Raw genomic sequence first — 10000 nt, 5'->3', positions numbered from 1 at the left:
CACCCCATGACATGGTTAGTGCATGACATGACACCCCATGACATGGTTAGTGCATGACATGACACGACATGACATGACATGGTTAGTGCATGACATGACACGACATGACATGACATGGTTAGTGCATGACATGACACACCATGACATGACATGACATGACATGGTTAGTGCATGACATGACACGACATGACATGGTTAGTGCATGACATGACATGACACGACATGACATGACATGACATGACATGACATGGTTAATACATGACATGACACGACATGACATGGTCAGTGCATGACATGACACGACATGACATGACACGGCATGACATGGTCAGTGCATGACATGACACCCCCTGACATGGTTAGTGCATGACATGACACGACATGACATGGTTAGTGCATGACACGACACGACACGACATGGTTAGTGCATGACATGACACACCATGACATGGTGAGTGCATGACATGACACGGCATGACATGGTCAGTGCATGACATGACACACCATGACATGGTTAGTGCATGACATGACACGACATGACATGGTTAGTGCATGACAGGACACACCATGACATGGTTAGTGCATGACACGACACGACATGGTGAGTGCATGACATGACACACCATGACATGGTTAGTGCATGACACGACACGACATGGTGAGTGCATGACATGACACACCATGACATGGTCAGTGCATGACATGACACGCCATGACATGGTCAGTGCATGACATGACACGGCATGACATGGTCAGTGCATGACATGACACGCCATGACATGACATGGTTACTGCATGACATGACACGGCATGACATGGTTAGTGCATGGCCTAGTGTATTTGGCTAGTACTTGACATGACACGGCATGACATGGTCAATGCATGACATGACACGACACGACATGACATGACATGACATGGTTAGTGCATGACATGACACACCATGACATGGTGAGTGCATGACATGACACGCCATGACATGACATGGTCATTGCATGACATGACACCCCATGACATGGTTAGTGCATGACATGACATGACATGACATGGTTAGTGCATGACATGACACGACACGACATGACATGACATGACATGACATGACATGACATGACATGGTTAGTGCATGACATGACATGACATGACATGACATGGTTAGTGCATGACATGACATGACATGACATGACATGACATGGTTAGTGCATGACATGACACACCATGACATGGTTAGTGCATGACATGACACACCATGACATGGTTAGTGCATGACATGACATGACATGACATGACATGACATGACATGGTTAGTGCATGACATGACATGACATGACATGACATGGTTAGTGCATGACATTACAACCACCAATGACATGGTTAGTGCATGAACATGACACACCATGACAAGGCATTAGTGCATGACATGACACGTCACTAACCTGACAGCGAAATCTGACAATGACACGGTTCATGACATGACATGGGGGGTTAGGTGTCATTACATGACACGACAGGCATGACATGTTGAAGTGCATGAACATGACAACGGCAGATGACTGACATGGTCCAGTGCAATGGACATGCGAACGGACTATGACATGACATGACATGACATGGTTAGGGTCCTGGCATGAACATCGGCATAACCTGGTTAGTGCATGACGCATTACGGTAGTGCATGGCAGACACGGCATGACACGGTTATAGTTGCTACTGACACAACGGCATGACACGGTTAAGTGCATGACATGAACGCCATGTTAGTCCCCTGGCATGACATGACATGACACTGGTAGTGCATGGCATGACACGGCATGACCGGTTAGTGCATGCATGACACGGTTAGTGCATGACATGACACGGGCATAAACATGTGAAGTGCATGACATTACAAGGTTGTGCATGTTAGTGGCATGACATGACAGCGGCATACCCGGTTTGCATGACATACACGACAGGACACTGTTAGTGTTTACATGCACGTCATGACATAGTTAGTGCAATGTGACATTTACTAAGGTTATGCATGATATGCACGGCAATGACAACAGTTAGTGCATGACAATGATGTACGACATGGTTGTCGATGCTACATGACAACTCAACGGCATACATGACATGACAGGACATGACATGACATGACAGGTTAGTGCATGGGCATGACACGGCACGACAAGGTTAGTGCATGAACATGGCATACATGGCATGACAAATGGTTAGATGCAGTGACCTAATGTTTTGGCTATTACAATGACATGACACAGAATGGCATGGTTAGTTGGCATGGCCTAGTGTGCTAGTACATTACTCACACGCATTGACATGGTTAGTGCATGCCATGACTTCGCCCGTTCGGGTGGCATGTCGGCGTAATCGTGGGCGGGGCAGTTGGGTACATCATGGGGAAGGCAGCTTCTTGGAAGGAACATAGCACCCTCCTTGAAGGCCCAACCACAAAAAAACGACCAACCCGCGCGCCTTGCACCGTGACTGGTTTAGTGGCAGGACATGACAACAGAAAATGACATGACATGGTTAGAGCCTGCATGACCATGACAGGGGCATGAATGGGTGCATGGCCTGTACATGGCAGGTACATGACATGACCGGCATTCATGGTCAGATGCAGACATACAGACATGACCGGCATGACTGGTCAGTGCTGCATGACAACACTGACAGGGTGAGGCATGACATGACACGCCATGACATGTATGGTCATGACCGACATGACAACACTTTACATGACAGTGGACACACCATGACAGGATCATGACAAACGGCATGACATGTCAGTGCATGACAGGACACACCATGGCATGGTTAGTGCATTACATGACATGACATGACATAGGTTAGTGCAGGACAGGACACGACATGGTTATGCATGACATGACATGACATGGAATGGCATGACATGACACCCAGACATGGTTAGTGCATGACACGACATGGTCAGTGCATGACATGACACCCCACGACATGGTTAGTGCATGACATGACACACCATGACATGGTTAGTGCATGACATGACACCCCATGACATGGTTAGTTGTCACGGTCCGCCTTTTTCACACCGTTGTGAAGGGCCGTGCGGCGCTAGCTAAAGCACTCTTGCTTAACTAGCCAGCCTTTTGTTTACCAACATTCATCCACGGAACACTTTCATTAACATTCAATCAGATAGCAGCGGAAATTATAATCAATTCATGAAAGCCGTGGCAACCAAGCAGTAAATATTGAAGCAAACGTAATTCATTAACAAATCCTCCGTTGACATGTTGTACTTAGCGAGGGAGGCAAGTAGGCTAAGCACGTTGACAATTGCTAGTGAGTTTTACAATGATTGATGAACACTCACCCTCCCCTAAAGAGCTTTCTAGGCCATTCTCACTCTAGCACTAGGAAACATCAAAGTGACCGAGGAGTCATACTGCCTTATTTGGCTTACAATGAAAGAAATACTAGAAAATAACCCTACACTAGTATTTACATGATGGAAACCCATCCCAAACACACGAGATAAGCGGTCATAGGCAAGCATAATGCCCTGAACAAGCTTAGCCCGTGACATTCTCCCCCACTTATGCGGTCGACGGCCTCGTAGACTTTTGGCGATAGGTACACTTCAACTTTGTCCACGAATGGCTTCAAATCTTCCGTAGAAATCCAGCTGATTTCTTTGTCATCAAGGCGCTTCCACTTCACTAGGAACTTCTGCCGCTTCTTCCTTGAGGATATGAACTTTCTGCCTGCAAGGATCTCTTCAACATCATGTCTGTCAGGTTGCACTGTCTTCAACTCTACGCTGTTTGACTGACTTCTGCTCAGGTCGTTGGTGTTGGCGTTGAATGGCTTGAGGCAATTGACATGAAATTGCGGTTTTCTCTGCTGATCTGCCCACTTCTTCATCTGCTTAGAAGCTTTATCCAGATAGGCTTGGGCAAAGTCTGCATTCTGTCTCCCTTCACTGGTGAAGATGTATGCCTTAGGACTCTTTCGTCTGTACGGCTCGCCCACTGTGTGAGGTAACAGCGGCAGCTGGTCTATAACAAGCTCAAAAGGGCTCTTTTTGGTTGTTGAGCGCCTTTGGGCATTGCCCCAGAATGGAGCCACATCAAGTAGTTGCACGCCATTCTTCTGGTTGTCGTTGACAAAATGGCACAAGTACTCATCTAGCAGCTCTCTGAATCTCTTCATCTGTCCGTCTGTCTGTCGATGATAACTCGAAGAGATGTCAAGATGTGACCTGAATATCCTGAAAAACTCTGTTAAGAAGTTTTCAGTGAACATTAAATCTTGGTCACAAATAATAACTTGGGGAAAACCCCAATGTTTCACAATAGTCACAAGGAACAATTGTGTCGTCCCCTCTGCCGAACAGTACTTTGGTGCGGCCATGAAAGTACCATACTTCTTCCGCTCCCCCTTGTCTTGTTGGCAAGTGAGACAAGTTTTGGTATAATTAACCACATCATCCCGCGTGTGCGGCCAATAATACCTTCCCAGTAGTCCTGTCATTGGAGTCATTCTCCGCGAATACCCCTTAACGAACTTCCTGCAGTAACCAGTAAGGCCAAGAAAGGAACGCAACTCCTTCACTGTTGTGGGGATCTTCCGTTCTTGAATCCTCCTTACCTTCTCCATACCCCTCCGGATACGACCTTGTTCAACGACTTGACCAAGGAATTTGTTGCTCCACCGAGCGAAAGAGAAATTCTCCTTCTTTACATTCAGACTGTTTCCCTTCAGCCTGTCGAACACCTTCCGTAGATGCTCTTCATGTTTCCTCTGAAACGACACCGATGCTCCCAACGGTGTTTTGGAAGGGCGAACACATCCCGCTTCCACTTCATCAAGCTGTTTCCCCAACTCTACTATCTCTCGAGGCGCAATCCAACATGGCCTTTTAGCAGGTGGTTTCACTCCTGATAACAACTTGATCTCTTGCTCCACAGTCCGTCGTGAAGGCAAATTTTGAGGCAGCTTATCCAGCAACACCTCCTTATCCTCATCCAACACCGCTTGGATGGTCGTAGGCTCCAGCTCTTGGCCTACTTCTTTGTCTACCACCACCGTGGCTAGACGTGTCTGCTCACCCTGACCCAATCCTTCATTGAGTTGTATGGCTGAAAGGGACTTCCCTTCGTCTCCTTTCGTTGCAACGACTTGCACCATGCACGAGTGATCTCCCATCAGACACAGGGAACCAGCCGAAGGCATCAGCACTGCCCTCGTCCCCATTAGGAACTCCATTCCTAGAATGACTGGATAGTCATCCAATGGCACCGCTGTGAAATTCGCATGACCTTCCCACTGTCCAAGCTTTATAGCCACTTGCTTGGCTACTCCCAGAGTAGGCTGGGCTACAGAGTTAACTGCTTTCACGCGTCCTGTATCCTTCTCTAAGGATAAGTTGAGTCTTCCTGCTTCCAACTGCGAAACAAAATTATGAGTAGCTCCCGTATCCACCATAGCGCGAGTACTCTTCCCATTTATCCTCAAGTCCACAAACATTAACCCTTTTGCTCGTGTAACTTTCGGTAGTTTTGGCCTGCTTTTCCAATGCGTTCACTAACCGCACTGAACCCACCCTCGGGGCTTCATCCTCTTCCCCATCGTCTTCCACTGCCTGTTCTACAATGGAAGCCTGTAAGGCATTAAGTGATGCTTTGTGAGGGCACTCAAAAACTCTATGAGGACCTCGACACAAGAAACACTCAATTTTACTCTTCCCCTTTCCATTGGGTGTGTTGAACCCTCGAGACGACGAAGCTTCCTGTGAGGTTGATGAATTAGGGTCGGCTCCCCCACTCTTGGGTTTGCCATTCTTGAAAGACTTTCCACCGTTTCCCTCTCCGCCAAACCGTTTGGACGAAGTGGTCTCATCACCAGCGTAGTCTGTCAAGCGTTCTGCAGCCGCTTGTGCAGTTGACAAGTCTTGAACCCTTTGTCTATGAAGTTCAGTTCTTGCCCACGGTTTCATCCCCTCTAGAAAATAGAACAACTTGTCCTTCTCCGACATATCCCGAATATCCAACATTAAAGCAGAAAATTGTTTCACATAGTCACTGATTGACCCCGTATGCTTGAGATCTCTCAGTTTTCTCCTTGCATTATACTCAACGTTCTCAGGAAAGAATTGGGCCTTGAGCTCTCTCCTCAAGTCTGCCCAACTATCAATCACACAGCTTTCCATTTTCAATTTCTCTGTACTTGGTACGCCACCACAGTTTGGCATCACCAACCAAGTACATGGTCGCAGTATCCACCTTTGCCTGTTCTGAGGCCATCCTCACAACGCGAAAGTACTGCTCCACATCAAACAAGAAGTTCTCTAACTCCTTGGCATCTCGGGCACCCCCATACGTCCTGGGTTCTGGCACCTTGGTTTTGCTAACTCCCGGAGTGTTGGAGTTCCCCATAGCAAGAACCATCACATTTACCTTTGCATCCAGATCTGCCATCCGGGCTTGCAAAGTTTCCACCGTGTGGCGAAAGTCCTCTGACATGTCGCCTATCAAACCTGCTTGATGTTTTTGTGATCCCCTCACTTCATCAACAAGTTCTCTCATCTGGGCCACCTCCGCGGCCATAGTGTTGGTTGACTCTTCAACCTGTGCTTCCAGCACGCTGATCCTCTCAGCATTGTTTGGTGCCATGGTCACTTACCAAAGCTTTCCAAACCCAACAACGAAGGCAATCGAATTCACGTAGCAACTCAACCTTGGGCTCTCACCAAGTGTCACCGACTTGGGCTCTGATACCAAATGTCACGGTCCGCCTTTTTCACACCGTTGTGAAGGGCCGTGCGGCGCTAGCTAAAGCACTCTTGCTTAACTAGCCAGCCTTTTGTTTACCAACATTCATCCACGGAACACTTTCATTAACATTCAATCAGATAGCAGCGGAAATTATAATCAATTCATGAAAGCCGTGGCAACCAAGCAGTAAATATTGAAGCAAACGTAATTCATTAACAAATCCTCCGTTGACATGTTGTACTTAGCGAGGGAGGCAAGTAGGCTAAGCACGTTGACAATGGCTAGTGAGTTTTACAATGATTGATGAACACTCACCCTCCCCTAAAGAGCTTTCTAGGCCATTCTCACTCTAGCACTAGGAAACATCAAAGTGACCGAGGAGTCATACTGCCTTATTTGGCTTACAATGAAAGAAATACTAGAAAATAACCCTACACTAGTATTTACATGATGGAAACCCATCCCAAACACACGAGATAAGCGGTCATAGGCAAGCATAATGCCCTGAACAAGCTTAGCCCGTGACATTAGTGCATGACATGACACACCATGACATGGTTAGTGCATGACATGACATGACATGACATGACATGACATGACATGACACGACATGACATGGTTAGTGCATGACATGACACACCATGGCATGGTTAGTGCATGACATGACACGACATGACATGACATGACATGACATGGTTAGTGCATGACATGACACGACACGACATGACATGACATGACATGACATGACATGACATGACATGACATGGTTAGTGCATGACATGACATGACATGACATGACATGACATGACATGGTTAGTGCATGACATGACATGACATGACATGACATGACATGGTTAGTGCATGACATGACACACCATGACATGGTTAGTGCATGACATGACACACCATGACATGGTTAGTGCATGACATGACACACCATGACATGGTTAGTGCATGACATGACATGACATGACATGACATGACATGACATGGTTAGTGCATGACATGACATGACATGACATGACATGACATGACATGGTTAGTGCATGACATGACACACCATGACATGGTTAGTGCATGACATGACACACCATGACAAGGTTAGTGCATGACATGACACGTCATAACATGACACGTCATGACATGACACGGTTAGTGCATGACATGACACGACATGGCATGACATGGTGAGTGCATGACATGACACGGCATGACATGACATGGTCAGTGCATGACATGACACGGCATGACATGACATGACATGACATGGTTAGTGCATGGCATGACACGGCATAACATGGTTAGTGCATGACATTACAAGGTTAGTGCATGGCATGACACGGCATGACACGGTTAGTGCATGACATGACACGGCATGACACGGTTAGTGCATGACATGACACGACATGGTTAGTCCATGGCATGACATGACATGACATGGTTAGTGCATGGCATGACACGGCATGACACGGTTAGTGCATGGCATGACACGGCATGACACGGCATGACACGGTTAGTGCATGACATGACACGGCATAACATGGATAGTGCATGACATTACAAGGTTAGTGCATGTTAGTGCATGACATGACACGGCATGACACGGTTAGTGCATGACATGACACGACATGACACGGTTAGTGCATGACATGACACGGCATGACATAGTTAGTGCATGACATTACAAGGTTAGTGCATGACATGACACGGCATGACACGGTTAGTGCATGACATGATACGACATGGTTAGTCGATGACATGACACGACACGGCATGACATGACATGACATGACATGACATGACATGACATGACATGGTTAGTGCATGGCATGACACGGCACGACATGGTTAGTGCATGACATGGCATGACATGGCATGACATGGTTAGTGCATGACCTAATGTGTGTGGCTAGTACATGACATGACACAGAATGGCATGGTTAGTGCATGGCCTAGTGTGCTAGTACATTACATGACACGGCATGACATGGTTAGTGCATGCCATGACTCGTCCCGTTCGGGTGCATGTCGGCGTAATCGGTGGGCGGGGCAGTTGGGTAGCATCATGGGGATAGGCAAGCTTCTTGGAAGGAAGCCATGATGCACCCTCCTTGAAGGCCCAACCACAAAAAAACCGAACCAACCCGCGCGCCGTGCACCGCTGCCTTCCACGGCATTTTTCTACCCCTCCCAGAGTGCAGAATCCAAAATCCAAGTACCCAAGGCCTCCAAATGGAACGCTCTACCTCCCCAAAAATTTTCATAATTTTTTGAACTTATTTGCTATTTTCCGTGAATTTTCTCTGTTTTTAATTCAAAAATTAATAATAACTACACCGGAGCCCGGAAAATTCAGAAATTTTTTCTGGAGGTAGCCTTTGCTATGCCCTTCCCATAATAGGAAGCATCTCCCAAAAATTGTGCTCTCCCTTCATAAAACCGAACCAAACCGCGTGACATGCACACAAACTTCCTCGGAATTTTTCTTCACCTATTGGGTTGCAAAACCAAAAAAAAAGTTACTCACAGCCTTAGAATGTTGCCTTATACCTCTCCAAAAATTTTCATAATTTTCTGAATTTATTTACTATTTTTCTTTAATTTTACCTATTTTTAATTCAAAAATTAATAATAATTACACCGGAACTCGGAAAATTCCAAAATTTTTTTTGGAGGTAGCCTTTGTTATGTACTTCCTATGTACAAAACAGATCTTAAAAATATTGACAATTTCTTAAAAAAACCCCAGTATGACTCCTCGGACAAGTTGATGTTTCCTTGTGCCAGACCCAAAATGGCATATAAAGCTCTTTAGGGGGGGGGAGGTGCTCAAGCATCTGTCAACGGTGGGCTGTCAGCATGGCCCTTCGTTGACATGCGCTGGGCATCGTTGACACTCGTGTTGTCATTGTTGAGTCATGCGGTTAACCAAATGCTTGTCGTTGACAACCATTCGTGGCCATGCGCGGATGTGCAGCGGGAATTGTTAACATTCGGATTTGTCATCGTTGGGCCATGCGGTTAACCAAATGCTTATCGTTGACAACCATCCGTGGCCATGCGCGGATGTGTAGCGGGAATTGTTGACAATCGGATTTGTCATCGTTGGGCCATGCGGTTAACCAAATGCTTATCGTTGACAACCATCCGTGGCCATGCGCGGATGTGTAGCGGGAATTGTTGACAATCGGATTTGTCATCGTTTGGCCATGCGGTTAACCAAATGCTTATCGTTGACAACC

The sequence above is a fragment of the Malania oleifera genome, chromosome 7 (genome assembly GCF_029873635.1).
Source record: "Malania oleifera isolate guangnan ecotype guangnan chromosome 7, ASM2987363v1, whole genome shotgun sequence".
In the NCBI taxonomy this organism is placed as follows: domain Eukaryota; kingdom Viridiplantae; phylum Streptophyta; class Magnoliopsida; order Santalales; family Ximeniaceae; genus Malania; species Malania oleifera.
This window is presented reverse-complemented; position numbering follows the sequence as displayed.